Source organism: Sciurus carolinensis, chromosome 17 (assembly GCF_902686445.1).
Source record: "Sciurus carolinensis chromosome 17, mSciCar1.2, whole genome shotgun sequence".
Lineage (NCBI taxonomy): Eukaryota > Metazoa > Chordata > Mammalia > Rodentia > Sciuridae > Sciurus > Sciurus carolinensis.
In genome coordinates this window covers 12,615,470-12,632,711 of record NC_062229.1, presented here as the reverse complement: position 1 = coordinate 12,632,711, position 17,242 = coordinate 12,615,470, and the positions used below count along the sequence as shown (strand labels likewise).

Below are 17,242 nucleotides of genomic sequence, written 5' to 3'. Positions count from 1 at the left end.
TTAGCTGGGTAGATTCCAGATATAAATTGGTCACCATGAATAATCCTGTGGGAATGAAACCATCAACAATGAGTCTTCATGCAATAGGGTGGGGGCGAGAGGGACAATGACTATGGCATAAGGAATGAAACTGGATGGAATAATCTAAATTGATTCTTTAGAAATCTGAACCAGCCGGTAACATTGTTCTCAGAAAGAGTGCAGACAAGGTTAGTGGCCCCAGAAGGGGCTCTGTGAAGAGCAGGGAAAATCACATTGCTGTTCATCAGGGTGGTAGGATGGATACAAGATTGCCAAAAAATTGCTCCATTACCTGTCCCTCTGGTGTGTAGATGACATAAATAATTCAAAGACTTTGCCTGATAGAAATATCTTAGTCTTACTGTTTGACTTACTTGCTTTTCCTCATAATATTCAATTCTAGACTAGCAACCAACCAAATTTTGGGAGCCCAGAATCCTTCCCTAGCACGCATTCCACAATTCCAGGGGACTCCAGGTGGAATTCTGCAGTGCACACCCAGTGTCGTTTTGTACAATTGCCTTGGTGAACCATCTCAGGTCATACACGTAATTGCTATCTAGTTATTTTATCCTGTCCAACAATCACCCTATTCATAATCATAGCTTAAAATCAGAAGAAAGTATTAATACTAATAATATTTTTAAATTTTGCATTTGCTGTTAAAAAGTAGTTTTATGTACACCAACTCATTTAATCCTCATAAAATATCCTATAATTGTTAGGTAAACATTATCATCTTCATTTTTATTGCCATGGTTTGGAATGGCCCCCATTCCATGTGTTAAAGGCTATTCACTCAGCTGGTGGTACTATTAGGAGGTAGACACTTTAAGAGGTGGGGCCTGGAAGGAGGTTACATGATTGGTCATTGGGGTTGTGCCCTTGAAGAGAATATTGAGAACCTGGCCCCTTCCTCTTTTTCTCTTTGCTTCTCAGATACCATGAGGTGAAAAGGCCTCCTTCATCACATGCTCCTGACCTAAGTTACCGTGCTATCACAGACCAAAGCAACTGGACAAAACAACCTTGAACTAAAACCTTTGAACTATGAGTCAAAAAAACCTTTCCTCTTTTTAAGTTGATCATCTCAGTCATTTTGTCACAGAGATGGAAAGCTGATTAACACATTTATGCTTGAGGAAATTGAGAACTGATCCTCAGAAAGCTAGAAGGAAATATAACCAACAGTAACATGTTCATGAGCACCTAGTATATGTCAAACCCATTATATATGACCATGTTCACAGAACTAGTAAGGGTGAAAGCGAAGATTCACTTTGGTTCTCCTGGTGACTTTGAGGTGTTGTAATTTCAACAACCTATCAGCTGTGTTCATTTCCCAAGAAAACTTCCTTCAAGTATTGGCACCAAAATTAAAGTTCTGTTCTTTAAAAGGTTGAAAAACTGCCCAGGCCAACCTCCCAAAAGGCAATATTGTTTCCATTCCAATTCATAAAGTCACAAAATGATAAAATCTGAAGGGCACACACATTTTTATTTTATTTTCACTGGGGACAAATCTTGTTTTTATTTATAATATCCCTGGAAGAGTTTAAACCCTGAGAGGGATAAATTAACACTGGCTTTAGATATCAGACCTCATTCAACTGCCCCATGCAGATATTTTGTTATTAAAATGAGTCTTGTGTGTGAGATCATTCTATCTTGTTACATTGCACACCAGGACAAGCTGTTTAGAAAAAATGAAAAATGAATCATTAGTGCAATAATATTCCTTTTAAGTTACCAGATACACTAGTCTTGTCCCCCACCCCCACCCCTGAATTCTTCTTACTTCCTTTTCTACTCTTTTGGGCCATTTTAAACCATTCACCCTCACAGTTTATTCCTTACTTTCCATTTCAGAGTAGCTACAATGGTAGCCCAGTTATAGGCAAGACTGTGCTCTCTGAAGGAGGTGACATGGGAGAGTAGAACAGATATTGTTCTTTCCTCAGAAAAGGACACCATAGACTTCTAGAGATACTTCACTTTCCATCAATGGACCCATTAATTAATTGGCAACAAAAAGACCTTGAGTTTCCCAACTGAGACAGTATGGGGAGAGCCAGGTATCAAATAGAACCCTCCCACTGGAGTGACCATTTGTGATCATTCTTTGCTTTAATGTGCTGCTTAGATAAGCCTTGTTACTTGAAGTGTAGTCCAAACCCAGCATCATCAGCATCATCTGGGAACCTTAGGAACACAGAAACTCCACCCTATATCTACAAAATCAGAATGTATATTTTAACAAGATATCTAGCTGATTTGTATGGACTTTCAAGTTTGAGAAGCATTGTTCTCCAGGATGTCTTCTTGCCCAGAAACATGTTTTTTCCCCTTTCTTGTAACTATGTGCACATTTGAAGGGAAATCAACAGAGACCATATAAGATAAATATTAGTGGAAGTTACGTTCTTATACGTAACTTGGCTCAAGACCACTAGAAAACAAATCTAACTTAAGACAAAAAGTTGACCTGTTTTCTTGTGTTTTTGATGTTCTAAATACATAAATGACTTTGTTGTAACCATTTGATACCTCTTTCAAGTATTGTTCAAGACAGGGAAACAACAGAAATACTTTACACAAACTCCAACCCCAATCTTGCTTTGTGGCAATTTCTAGAATGTGTCATAAAATCCCTAAGGCAAAAACAATCTACACATTCTCAAATCAAAACACAAATAATAAGCCAAGCAGTGGTGCAGCCAGTTACTCAGGAAGCTGAGGCAGGATGGTCACAAATTTGAGGCCAGTCTCAAGAATTTAGTGAGAGCCTGTCTCAAAATAAAATAAAAAGGGGTGAGAATGTAGGTCAGAGGTCGAATTCTCCTGGGTTCAATGTCTAGTACCACAAAAATCAAAACCCACAAATAAAAAATTAAGACATTTGAGAAAAATTCCTTCTAAAATTTCTTTAACTGTTTTGACTGAAGTTTTGCAGACTTTTTTAAAAACTCAATTTCCTGAGAGCTGCATTAAATCCTTTGGATGCTTTGCTTAATTCTTATTTGCAGTATTTGGTGATAACATGAAGAACTTAGGGCCTGGGATCCAAGATGGCGGACTAGAGGGAGGCTGCATTCCTTGTCGCTCCGTAACTGCGATTTCAAGCAGAGGATATCTGTTTCTTCATGAGGCAGTTTTTGCTGCTTATTGATGCCCTGGTGTTTACCCCATTTGCCTGCTGTGATCACCTGCAGTCTGCCAGCATATCAACACATTTTTTGAGTACAGATTGCTCACTGTCAGGCACCTATCATCCGCCATTTGTATGCCTCTGGCCGGTCCCTCTCCTGCCTTACACCTATCCATCCAACGCACAAGGTTCACTTCCTGATCGTCCAACAACAGTCAGTCAGCAAACTAATCGCTGACCACCAGTGGAACACCAGCTGCCTCCTGTTGCCTGGAAGTTCTCTGTCACAGTACCTGCAGGTTTGATTACACGTGGCTGCCACCATTTTGAGACAACAGCCAGGCCCTGTAGGACCCCTGGCCAGTCTGACTGAGCGCTGTCTCCAGGAGCCCTCTGCCCAACCGATTACTCCCTGCCTCTGGGGCCCTCACATCGACCGACTACTCCCTGCAGCCAGGACCCCCAGAACAACTGACTGCGCCCTATCACCAGGACCCCAGACTGACTGATTGCAACCAGCCTCCAGGATCATACAAGCACACCAAACACACCGGACCTCCAGGACCCCTGCCTGACAAACCGCATCCCGCCTCCAGGACCTCCAGCTGACCACATCCACACCCTGAGCTGCAGCTCTCCATTTGCCAACAATTTTGAAGCCAGAGCAGCCATCTTGGATAATCCTGGAAGCCTTGGCTCTGATCTTTAGGTTAGGCAAATCCCATCCTGAGATGCATGCTGGAGGCTTGAACCTGATTGTCAGGTACCTCTGTGCATCAGGCTACAGAACTCTGGGAGGTTTCATTACTATATGACTGTTACACTGTAGATTTTCTTTTTTCTCCTTATTGAAAAAGTTTAAGTTTTTATTTCTTTACTTTTCTTGCTCTCTTTTCCTTTTGTTTACCTGTTCCCTCAGAGTCTCTTTCTAACTTTTTTGCATGCTCCCATCCAATTTCTTTTGATTGCACTCTCACTTTCTATTATCTACAACTTATGTATAATCTTTGCGTATCCCATTAACAGCCACATTCTGCATCCCTCTGCATCCTCTTTGTCCTCCATTTGAAACTGCAGACCTTATTGCGAATCTGTTTGTTTTAATGAAGATAATATTTGAACTCATTCTGTTTATTATGACAATTTTGTTATTGTCCTCATAGGGGCTATTTGGTCTAGGATTGCATAGTGTCTGAATTGGGCACTGGTAATATTGATCTCCCCTTAAAGAAAGGGTTTTGGAAACCTCTAGGGCCACTATAAGCCTATAGGGGGAAATCTGCAATACCCCAGATCTACACTGCTAGAGCGGAAGATACATGAACAACATGAAAAAACAAGGGAAGAAAATGATCCAAACAAATCTAGATTCTATATTAATAGAAGCCAATGACAGTGTGTTAGAAGAAATATCAGAAAAGGACTTCAGATTATACTTGATTAAGATGATTCACAAAGCAAAGGATGAGATAAGAGAGCGAATGCAGGCAATGAGTGATAATACCAATAAGCTGAAAGAGCACCTGCAAGAAGCAAAAGATCATTTCAACAAAGAGATAGTCCCAAAAAAAAACCAAATGGAAATCTTTGAAATGAAGGAAACAATAAACCAAATAAAAAACTCAATGGAAAGCATCACCAAAAGACTAGAACACTTGGAAGACAGAATCTCAGACAATGAAGACAAAATATTTAATCTTGAAAATAAAGTTGCCCAAACAGAGAAGATGGTAAGAAATCATGAACACAATCTCCAAGAACTATGGGACATCATGAAAAGACCAAATTTAAGAATTATTGGGATTGAGGAAGGCACAGAGATACAAACCAAAGGAATGAACAACCTATTCAATGAAATAATATCAGAAAATTTCCCAAAACTGAAGAATGAAATGGAAAATCAAATACAAGAGGCTTACAGAACACAAAATGCACAAAATCACAACTGGTCCACATGAAGGCATATTATAATGAAAATGCCTAACATTCAAAATAAAGATAAAATTTTGAAGGCTGCAAGAGAAAAGCATCAGATTACATATAGCGGAAGACCAATACGGAGTGCAGCTGACTTCTCAACCCAGACTTTAAAAGCTAGAAGGGCCGAGAACAATATATTTCAAGCTCTGAAAGAACATGTTTGCCAACCAAGAATCCTATACCCAGCAAAACTAACCTTCAGATTTGAAGATAAAATAAAATCCTTCCCTGATAAACAAAACTTTAAAGAATTTACAAATAGAAAACCTGCACTACAGAATGTTCTCAACAAAATATTCCATGAGGTGGAAATGAAAAACAGCAATGGAGGTGAGCAAAGGCACTCAAAGGAGAAACAAAGCCAACTTAAAAACAAAAATATGCCAAATGACTGGGAATACAAATCATATCTCAATAATAACCCTGAATGTTAATGGTCTAAACTCATCAATCAAAAGACATAGACTGGCAGAATGGATTAAAAAGAAAGACCCAACAATGTGCTGCCTGCAAGAGACTCATCTCACAGAAAAAGACATCCACAGACTAAAGGTGAAAGGATGGGAAAAAACCTACCATGCACATGGACTCAGTAAAAAAGCGGAGGTTTCCATCCTTATATCAGATAAAGTGGACTTCAAGCCAAAGTTAGTCAGAACGGATAAAGAAGGACATTTCATACTGCTTAAGGGAACCATAAATCAGAAAGACATAACTATAGTAAATATTTATGCCCAAATAATGGTGCATCCCTCTATATCAAACATATCCTTCTCAATTTCAGGAATCACATAGACCACAACACAATAATTCTGGGTGACTTTAATGCACCGTTGTCACCACTAGATCGATCTTCCAAACAAAATCCAAACAAAGAAACCATAGAACTCAATAACACAATCAATAACATAGACTTAATAGACATGTATAGAATATTCCATAGATCAACTAATGAATTCACTTTCTTCTCAGTAGCACATGGAAACTTTTCGAAAATAGACCATGTGTTATGCCACAAAACAGTCCTTAGGAAATGCAAAAAAATAGAGATATTGCCTTGTGTTCCATCAGATCATAATGCAATGAGAGTAGAAATCAATGACAAAATAAAAAAACAGAAATTACTCCAACACCTGGAGACTAAATAATATGCTATTGAATGAAACGTGGATAACAGAAAACTTCAGGGAGGAGATAAAAAAATTCTTAGAGGTCAATGAGAATGACAATACAACATATAATAATCTCTGGGACAGTATGAAAGTGGTACTAAGAGGAAAATTCATTGCATGGAGCACGTCCAGAAAAGAATGAAAAGTCAACAACTAAATAACCTAACATTACAGCTCAAAGCACTAGAAAAAGAAGAACAGAATAACAGCAAAAGTAGTAGAAGACAGGAAATAATTAAAATCAGAGCTGAAATCAATGAAATTGAAACAAAAAGAAACAATTCAAAAAATCGACAAAACAAAAAGTTGGTTCTTTGAGAAAGTAAACAAAATAGACAAACCCTTAGCCACACTAACAAAAAGAAGGAGAGAGAAAACTCAAATTACTAAAATTCATGATGAAAAAGGAAATATCACGACAGACACCACTGAGATACAGAACATAATGAGAGGCTACTTTGAAAATATGTATTCTAACAAAATAGAATCTACCAAAAACATTGACAAATTTCTAGAGACATATGCTCCTTCCAAACTGAACCAGGAGGACATACACAATTTAAACAGATCAATACCAAGCAATGAAATAGAAGAAGCCATTAAAAACCTACCATACGGCGATCCAAGATGGCGACCTAGAGGGTGACTGCACCCCCAGTCACTCCAGAACCCAGGAGTTAAGAAGGGGAGGCATTGAGAGACTCGGACTGAAATAGAGCCACAGGTGAGTCTGCTCACTGGGTAAAGCTCGGCACGGGTGGCAGGCCCAGATAGAGGTGGCTTATCAGAGCTGGGCAGGGCAGCTAGAGTCATCCACAGGCAGCCCTGCGCACTCCGGCGGTGGGCCCCGCCCACACAGCCAGCTTCTCCAGGTTCTCAGAATGGAACTGGCCCGCTAGTGAGAGCCTTTCTGACCAGAACAAGCTCCGAGTCTGCAGCCAGTGCAGCGCAACGTACTCTGGCACGCACGCAGCTTCAAGGACCAGGATAGGGCAGCCAGAGGCTTCCCCAAGTAGGCTGGACCCCTGCTGTGGGAGGTGCCTTTCAAGGCTAGCTTCTCGGAGCAGACCGCCCAGTGAGAGGCTTTCTACATAGAACCAGCCACAAACCCCCGAACCAACGGAGAGCTTCGATCCGCAAGCAGCCTCTGGGATCAGGGCAGGGCAGCCAGAGACCTCTTCAGGTGGCTCTGCCCACTCTGGCTGCAGGCTCTCTTCACGGGGTGATCCAAGATGGTGGCCTAGAGGGTGACAGCACCCCCAGTCGCTCCAGGACCCAGGAGTTAAGAAGGGGAGGCATTGAGAGACTCAGACTGAAATACAGCCACAGGTGAGTCTGCCCACTGGGTGAAGCTCGACCCGGGTGGCAGGCCCAGATAGAGGTGTCTTATCAGAGCCGGGCAGGGGAGCTAGAGCCTTCCCAAGGTAGCCTTCCACACTGTGGCAGTGGGCTCCTCCCACACAGCCAGCTGCATGGTGCAGGCCCACAGTGAGAGCCTTTCCACACAGAGCCAGTTCCAAACCGTGGAACCAGTAGGGGGCTAGGGGCAGTTTTCTTCGGATGCGCTGCTTTATCAGATTCCGCCAAGACATCAGGCTACTGAAGGCTGGGAGGTGATACACAGGAAATCTACCAGGACATATAAGCCAATAGCGGAAAACTGCAATATATCAGGGTCCCACTGACAGCTGACCAATATGAGAAAACAAGGGAAGAAAATGTCCCAAACAAACCTATATACTACATCAAAAAAACCAATGAGAGCACAGCAGAAGAAATGTCAGAAAGGGAGTTCAGAATGTACGTAATTAAAACGATCAGGGAAGCTAATGAGGAGATGAAAGAGCAAATGCAGGCATTGAAGGAGGAGATGAAAGAGCAAATGCAGGCATTAAATGATTGCACCAATCAACAGTTAAAAGAGCAAATACAGGAAGCAAGAGATCATTTCAATACAGAGTTAGAGATACTGAAAAAAAAAAAACTGAAATCCTTGAAATGAAGGAAACAATAAACCAAGTTAAAAACTCCATAGAAAGCATAATCAATAGGATAGAACACCTGGAAGACAGAACCACAGACATTGAAGAAAATTATTTAATCTTGAAAGCAAAGTTGAACAAAGAGAGAAGATGGTAAGAAATCATGAACAGAATCTACAAGAATTATGGGATACCATGAAAAGGCCAAATTTAAGAATTATTGGGATTGAGGAAGGCTTAGAGAAACAAACCAAAGGAATGAACAATCTATTCAATGAAATAATAACAAAAAATTTCCCAAATCTGAAGAATGAAATGGAAAACCAAGTACAAGAGGCTTATAGAACTCCAAACATACAAAATTACAACAGACCCACACCAAGGCACATTATTATGAAAATACCTAACATACAAAATAAACACAGAATTTAAAGGCCACGAGAGAAAAGAATCAAATTACATTCAGAGGGAAACCAATAAGAATATCAGCAGATTTTTCAATCCAGACCCTAAAAGCTAGAAGGGCCGGGAACAACATATACCAAGCCCTGAAAGAAAACGGATGCCAACCAGGAATCTTATACCCAGCAAAACTTACCTTCAAATTTGACGATGAAATAAGATCCTTCCATGATAAACAAAAGCTAAAGGAATTTACAAAAAGAAAGCCAGCATTACAGAACATTCTCAGCAAAATATTCCATGAGGAAGAGATGAAAAACAACGATGCAAATCAGCAACAGGAGGCGACAGCCTAAAGGAATAGCCAAATAAAGGAGAAACAAAATCATGTCAAAAATAAATATGAGTCAATTGACTGGGAATACAAATCATATCACAATAATAACCCTGAATGTTGATGACCTGAATTCATCAATCAAAAGACACAGACTGGCAAATTGGATTAAAAAGAAAAATCCAACAATATGTTGCCTCCAAGAGACTCATCTCATAGAAAGAGACACCCATAGACTAAAGGTGAAAGGATGGGGAAAATCATACCATGCACACGGACACAGCAAAAAAGCTGGAGTATCCATCCTCATCTAAGATAATGTGGACTTCAAACCAAAACTAGTCTGAAGGGATAAAGAAGGACATTACATGCTGCTTAAGGGAAGCATAAATCAGCAAGACATAACAATCATAAATATCTATGCCCTGAGCATTGGCTCATCCACGTATGTCAAACAAATCATTCTCAATTCCAGAAATCAAATAGACCACAACACAATAATACTAGGCGATTTTAACACACCTCTCTCAACACTGGATAGATCATCCAAACAAAAATTGAATAAAGAAACTATAGATCTCAACAACACAATCAACAATTTAGACTTAACGGACATATATAGAATATACCATCCAACAAAGAACGAATACACTTTCTTCTCAGCAGCACATGGATCCTTCTCTAAAATAGACCATATTTTATGCCACAAAGCTACTGTTAGCAAATACAAGAAGATAGAGATACTACCTTGTACTCTATCAGATCATAATGGATTGAAATGAGAAATAAATGACAGAATAAAAAACAGAAACTTCTTCAATACCTGGAGATTAAATAATACACTATTATATGATGAATGGATAACAGAAGACATCAGGAGGGAAATAAAAAAATTCTTAGAAGTAAACGAGAACTAAGACACATCATATCAAAATCTCTGGGACACTATGAAAGCAGTACTTAGAGGAAGATTTATTTCATGGGGCGCATTCAAAAAAAGAAGTAGAAATCAATAAATAAACAACTTAACACTACAGCTCAAAGCGCTAGAAAAAGAAGAGCAGACCAATACCAAAAGTAGTAGAAGACAGGAAATAGTTAAAATCAGAGCCGAAATCAACAAAATCAAAACAAAAGAAACAATTGGAAAAATTAACCAAATAAATAGTTGGTTCTTTGAAAAAATAAACAAAATTGATAAACCCTTAGCCACAATAACAAAGAGAGAGAGAAAACTCAAATTACTAAAATTCGGAATGAACAAGAAAACATCACAATAGACATGAGTGAAATACAAAACATAATTAGAAGCTATTTCGAAAATCTATACTCAAACAAAACAGAAAACCTCGAAGACATCAACAAATTTCTAGACACATATGAATTACCTAAACTGAATGAGGAGGACATACACAACTTAAATATACCAATTTCAAGCAATGAAATAGAAGAGGTCATCAAAAGCCTACCAACAAAGAAAAGTCCAGGACCAGATGGGTTCTCAGCCGAGTTCTACAAAACCTTTAAAGAAGAGCTCATTCCAATACTCCTCAAACTATTCCATGAAATAGAAGAGGAGGGAACCCTCCCAAACTCGTTCTATAAAGCAAATATCACCCTGAAACCTAAACCAGACAGAGACACATCGAGGAAAGAAAATTTCAGACCACTATCCTTAATGAACATCGACGCAAAAATTCTCAACCAAATTTTAGCAAATTGCATACAAATATATATTAAAAAGATAGTGCACCACGATCAAGTGGGTTTTATCCCAGGGATGCAAGGTTGGTTCAACCTTCGGAAATCAATAAATGTCATTCACCATATCAACAGACTTAAAGTTAAGAATCACATGATTATTTCAATAGATGCAGAAAAAGCATTCAATAAAATACAGCATCCCTTCATGCTCAAAACACTAGAAAAAATTGGGGTAGTGGGAACTTTCCTTAACATTATAAAGGCAATCTATGCTAAGCCGATGGCTAATATCATTCTAAATGGTGAAAAACTGAAAGCGTTCCCCCTAAAAACTGGAACAAGGCAGGGATGCCCTCTTTCACCGCTTCTATCCAACATCGTCCTTGAGACTCTAGCCAGAGCAATCAGACAAACCAAAGAAATTAAAGGGATACGAATAGGAAAAGAAGAACTCAAACTATCCCTGTTCGCTGATGACATGATTATATATTTAGAGGAACCTGGAAATTCCACCAGAAAACTTTTAGAACTCATAAGTGAATTCAGTGAAGTAGCAGGTTACAAGATCAATGCTCATAAATCCAATGCATTTTTATACATAAGTGATGAATCTTCAGAAAGTGAAATTAGGAAAACTACACCATTCACAATAGCTTTGAAAAAAATAAAATATTTGGGAATCAATCTCACAAAAGAGGTGAAAGACCTCTACAATGAGAACTACAGAACACTAAAGAAAGAAATTAAAGAAAACCTTAGAAGATGGAAAGATCTCCCATGTTCCTGGATAGGCAAAATTAATATTGTCAAAATGGCCATACTACCTAAAGTGCTATACAGATTCAATGCAATTCCAATTAAAATTCCAATGATGTACCTTGCAGAAACAGAGCAAGCAATTATGAAATTCATCTGGAAGAATAAAAAACCTAGAATAGCTAAAGCAATCTTCAGTAACAAGAGTGAAGCAGGGGGTATCGCAATACCAGATCTTCAAATCTACTACAAAGCAATAGTAACAAAAACAGCATGGTATTGGTACCAAAATAGACAGGTAGATCAATGGTACAGAATAGAGGACATGGACACAAACCCAAATAAATACAATTTTCTCATACTAGACAAAGGTGCCAAAAATATGTAATGGAGAAAAGATAGCCTCTTCAACAAATGGTGCTGGGAAAACTGGAAATTCATATGCAACAGAATGAAATTAAACCCCTATCTCTCACCCTACATAAAACTCAACTCAAAATGGATCAAGGACCTCAGAATCAGACCAGAGACCCTGCATCTTATAGAAGAAAAGTAGGTCCAAATCTTCAACTTGTTGGCTTAGGATCAGACTTCCTTAACAGGACTCCCATTGCACAAGAAATAAAAGCAAGAATCAACAACTGGGATAGATTCAAACTAAAAAGCTTTCTCTCAGCAAAGGAAACTATCAGAAATGTGAAGAGAGAGCCTACAGAGTGGGAGAATATCTTTGCCAACCATACCTCAGATAGAGTGCTAATTTCCAGAATCTATAAAGAACTCAAAAAACTCTACACGAAGAATACAAATAATCCAATCAACAAATGGGCTAAGGAAATGAACAGACATTTCACAGAAGAAGATGTACAAGTAACCAACAGATATATGAAAAAATGTTCAACATCCCTAGTAATAAGGGAACTGCAAATCAAAACTACCCTAAGATTTCATCTCACCCCAATTAGAATGGCTATTATCAAGAATACAAGCAACAATAGGTGTTGACAAGGATGTGGGGAAAAAGGAACATTCATACATTGCTGGTGGGGTTGCAAATTAGTACAGCTACTCTGGAAAGCTGTGTGGAGATTCCTCAGAAAGCTTGGGATGGAAACACCATTTGACCCAGCTATCCCACTCCTTGGCCTATACCCAAAGGACTTAAAATCAGCATACTACAGAGATACAGCCACATCAATGTTCATTGCTGCTCAATTCACCATGGCCAGATTGTGGAACCAACCTAGATGCCCTTCAGTTGATGAATGGATAAAGAAACTGTGGCATATATATACAATGGAATATTACTCCGCAATGAAGAATGAGAAAATTATGGCATTTTAGGCAAATGGACGAAATTGGAGAATATCATGCTAAGTGAGATAAGCCAATCTCAAAAAACTAAAAGACAAATGATCTCGCTGATAAGCGGATGAGGACATATAATGGGGGGTGGGAGGGGTTAGCATTAGGTTTAGGGTTAGGTTTAGGGTTAGGGATAAGGAGAGCGGTAATAATGAAGGAAAGAAGGACTGTATAGAAGGAAAAGTGTGGTGGGAGGGGTGGGGGGGAAGGGAAAAAACTAAACATCATTGCCCTATGTAAACGTATGATAAAAAAAAAAAAATCTACCATCCATGAAAAGCCCAGGACCAGACAGATTCTCAACCGAGTTCTACATGACCATCAAAGAAGATCTCATTTCAGGAAATAAAAAAGGAGGGTACCCTTCCGAACTCATTCTATGAAGCTAATATCACCCTCATACCCAAACCAGGCAAAGACACATCAAGGAAAGAAAATTTTAGACCAATATTCTTGATAAATATAGATGTAAATATCCATAATAAAATATTGGCAAACCATATCCAATAACATATTAAGAAAATCATGCACCACGATGAAGTGGGGTTCATTCCTGGAATGGAAGGATGGTTCAACATTCATAAATCAATAAACGTAATCCATCATGTCAATAGACTTAACGACAAGAATTATATGGTTATTTCAATTGATGCAGAAAAAGCGTTTGACAAAATACAACACCACGTCGTGCTCAAAACACTAGGAAAAATAGGGATAGTAGGAACATACCTGAACATTGTAAAGGCTATTTATGCTAAGCCCAAGGCCAACATCATTCTCAATGGAGAAAAACTGAAACCATTCCCTTTAAAAAAGGGAACAAGACAGGGATGTCCCCTTTCACCACTTCTATTCAACATTGTCCTCGAAACTCTAGCCACAGCAATTAGGCAGACCAAAGAAATTAAAGGAACATGAATAGGAAAAGAGGAATTTAAGCTGGACCTATTTGCAGATGACATGATTATAACCTCCTCCAGAAAACTAGACCTCATCAATGAATTCAGCAAAATAGCAGACTATAAAAAAACACGCAGGGCTGGGGAGATAGCTCAGTTGGTAGAGTGCTTGTCTTGCAAGTACAAGGTTCTGAGTTCAATCCCCAGCACCACAAAAAAAAAAAAAAAAAAAAACGCATAAATCTAAGGCATTTTTATGTGCAAGTGAAGAAACAGCTGAAAGGGAAATGAGGAAAACAACACCATTTGCAATAGCCTCAAAAAAAATAAAATACTTTGGAATCAATCTAACCAAAGAGGTAAAATATCTCTACATGAAAACTACAAAACATTGAAGACAGAAATTGAGGAAGACCTTAGAAGATGGAAAGATCTCCCATGTTCTTGGATAGGCAGAATTTATATTGTCAAAATGGCCATACTACCAAAAGTGCTATACAGATTCATTGCAATTCCAATTAAAATCCCAATGACATACTGTACAGAAATAGAGCAGGTAATCATGAAATTAATCTGGAAGAATAAGAAACCCAGAATAGCTAAAGCAATCCTTATCAGGAAGAATGAAACAGTGGGTATCGCAATACCAGAACTTCAACTATACTACAAAGCAATAGTAACAAAAACAGCATGGTATTGGCACCAAAATAGACAGGTAGATCAATGGTATAGAATAGAGGACATGGACACAAACCCAAATAAATACAATTTTCTCATACTAGACAAAGGTGCCAAAAATATGCAGTGGAGAAAAGATAGACTCTTCAACAAATGGTGCTTGGAAAACTGGAAATCCATATGCAACAGAATGAAACTAAACCCCTATCTCTCACCCTGCACAAAAATCAACTCACGATGGATCAAGAACCTCAAAATCAGACCAGAGACCTTGCATCTTACAGAAGAAAAAGTAGGTCCAAATCTTCACCTTGTTGACTTAGGATCAGACTTCCTTAACAGGACTCCCATAGCACAAGAAATAAAAGCAAGAATCAACAGCTGGCATAGATTCAAACTAAAAAGCTTTCTCTCAGCAAAGCAAACTATCAGCAATGCGAAGAGAGAACCTACAGAGTGGGAGAATATCTTTGCCACTCATACTTCAGATAGAGCACTAATTTCCAGAATATATAAAGAATTCAAAAAACTCCACATGAAGAATACAAATAATCCAATCAACAAATGGGCTAAGGATATGAACAGACACTTCACAGAAGAAGATCTACAAGCAATCAACAAACATGAAAAAATGTTCACCATCTTTAGTAATAAGAGAAATGCAAATCGAAACTACACTAGATTTCCATCTCACCCCAATTAGAATGGCGATTATCAAGAATACAAGCAACAATAGGTGTTGGCGAGGATGTGGGGAAAAGGGACACTCATACATTGCTGGTGGGGGTGCATATTAGTACAGTGGGGATTCCTTAGAAAACTTGGAATGGACCCACCATTTAACACAGCTATCCCACTCCTTGGCCTATACCCAAAGGACTTAAAATCAGCATACTACAGAGATACAGCCACATCAATGTTCATAGCTGTCCAATTCACAATAGCCAGATTGTGGAACCAACCTAGATGTCCTTCAATTGATGAATGGATAAAGAAACCATGGTATATATATACAATGGAATATTACTCAGCTATAAAGAATAATAAAATTATGGCATTTGAAGGCAAATGGATGAAATTGGAGAATATCATGCTAAGTGAGTAAGGCAATCTCAAAAATCCAAAAGGCGAATGATCTCTCTGATAAGCAGATTATGACATGTAATGGGGGGTGGTAGGGGGGCAAGAATGGAGGAAGGAGGGACTGTATAGGGGGAAAAGAGGGGTGGGAGGGGTGGGGGGGAAGGAAAAAGTAACAAAATGAATAAAGAAAAGAACTTAATATATCTATTTTTTAAACATTTCAGGGCTACACTCTCTTTAAATCTTGGTGACTCTTTAAGATTCTTTAAACAATGATTTTAAGTTCAAACCAAATAGTTGAGTTTATGCTATTCTCAATCATCCTATGAGAGTTCAGTCATAGCCGACTTCAATTTGTGATCAGATACATAAAGTAGAAAATCTCAGCAGTGCTCTCAGATTTCCATCAAATAATATTAATATAATATTGAATATTCCTGCTTGATAAAAGGGATTGGATATTAAGCATTGATATTTATTTTTGAACCTCCTATTCATGAGCAAACACTGCATTATTCCTTTTTACAGCATTTTTTTTTTCTTTTGCGATGCTGGGGATCGAACCCAGGGCTTGTGCATGCAATACAAGCACTCTGCCGACTGAGCTATCTCCACAGCCCTTTTTATACCATTTTTAAGGACAATATTTCATTCTCTATATACTTCAATACAATGGACTTTTCTGACTGATAGTTAGGTTTATATGCTAAATCAGTAATCCAGGCAAGATAAAATCCTTCATTCTTTAATTTTATGATTATTTTGTTTAGATTTATTCATAAGTGGCTGATCTATGTTACAATATTTTGTTCAATTATAAAAACTGATTTACACGTGTGAATCAGAAATATGAAATATGAAAACCTATACAGGGGACTGTAACACTGGGCTCACAGCATTTGACTCCTGTGCTGATATTTAATCAAAAGTTAGATGTAAATATATATAAGCAGTAGGTATAGGCACTGTGCTAGAAAACTGCAAGTGAAATTTTAAAAAGTGGAAATTTTAAAAAGTGGAATTGTCTTTGCTTTAATAGTACTTCTGTAGGTAAACAGGTAGAGAAAGCTCTAAAATTCCCATCTGAGGAAGGGATTTCCAGAATGGAGGAAGTGATTTTATAATAAGAGCAAAAGACACCTGAGATGGGAAAAATACCAAACATGGTATCAACAAAATACTTGACAATGTTATTAGAGAAGGTGTCAGAATATAACAGATTAAGGAGTTCAGAAGGGTCACATAAAAAGTTAGAAACTTCCACATCCTTGAAATTGGTAAATTGTAAAATAGTCAAATTATGCAGCTGGGAATCCAAAAGGCTAAACAGAAAAGATGTCAAAACTAATAAGCCACAGAATCGAGGGTTCGTAATGACAGAGTAATGCAGGGGGTGACATATGGCCACAAAATGGTCAAAGGCTATCACAGTCAGAAGCATATCATCCAAACATCCAAAAAGCATGAAAGAAAGACATCTGAGTCAGGGAGCCTGTATAGGAAAAGACTCTACTATTAGTCTGAATGTGCACAATCATCTTTGGGACTGTGGTGGAGATGAAACCAATGTCAGCCAAGGACAGGTTGGAGAGGAAGAAGTACATGGGGGTGTGGAGGTGGGAGTCAGAGCTGACAGCCAGGATGATGAGCAGGTTCCCAAGCACTGTGACCAGGTACATGGACAGGAACAGTCCAAGGAGAATGATCTTCAGTTCTGT

The 17,242-nt window shown here is 38.5% G+C and overlaps 1 pseudogene; it reads right to left on the bottom strand.

Annotated features, from left to right (window-relative positions):
* LOC124968071 (putative gustatory receptor clone PTE01) overlaps nucleotides 1-17,134 on the bottom strand; it is a 28,573-nt pseudogene extending 11,439 nt beyond the window's left edge.
* Between the last annotated feature and the right edge of the window lie 108 nt (nucleotides 17,135-17,242).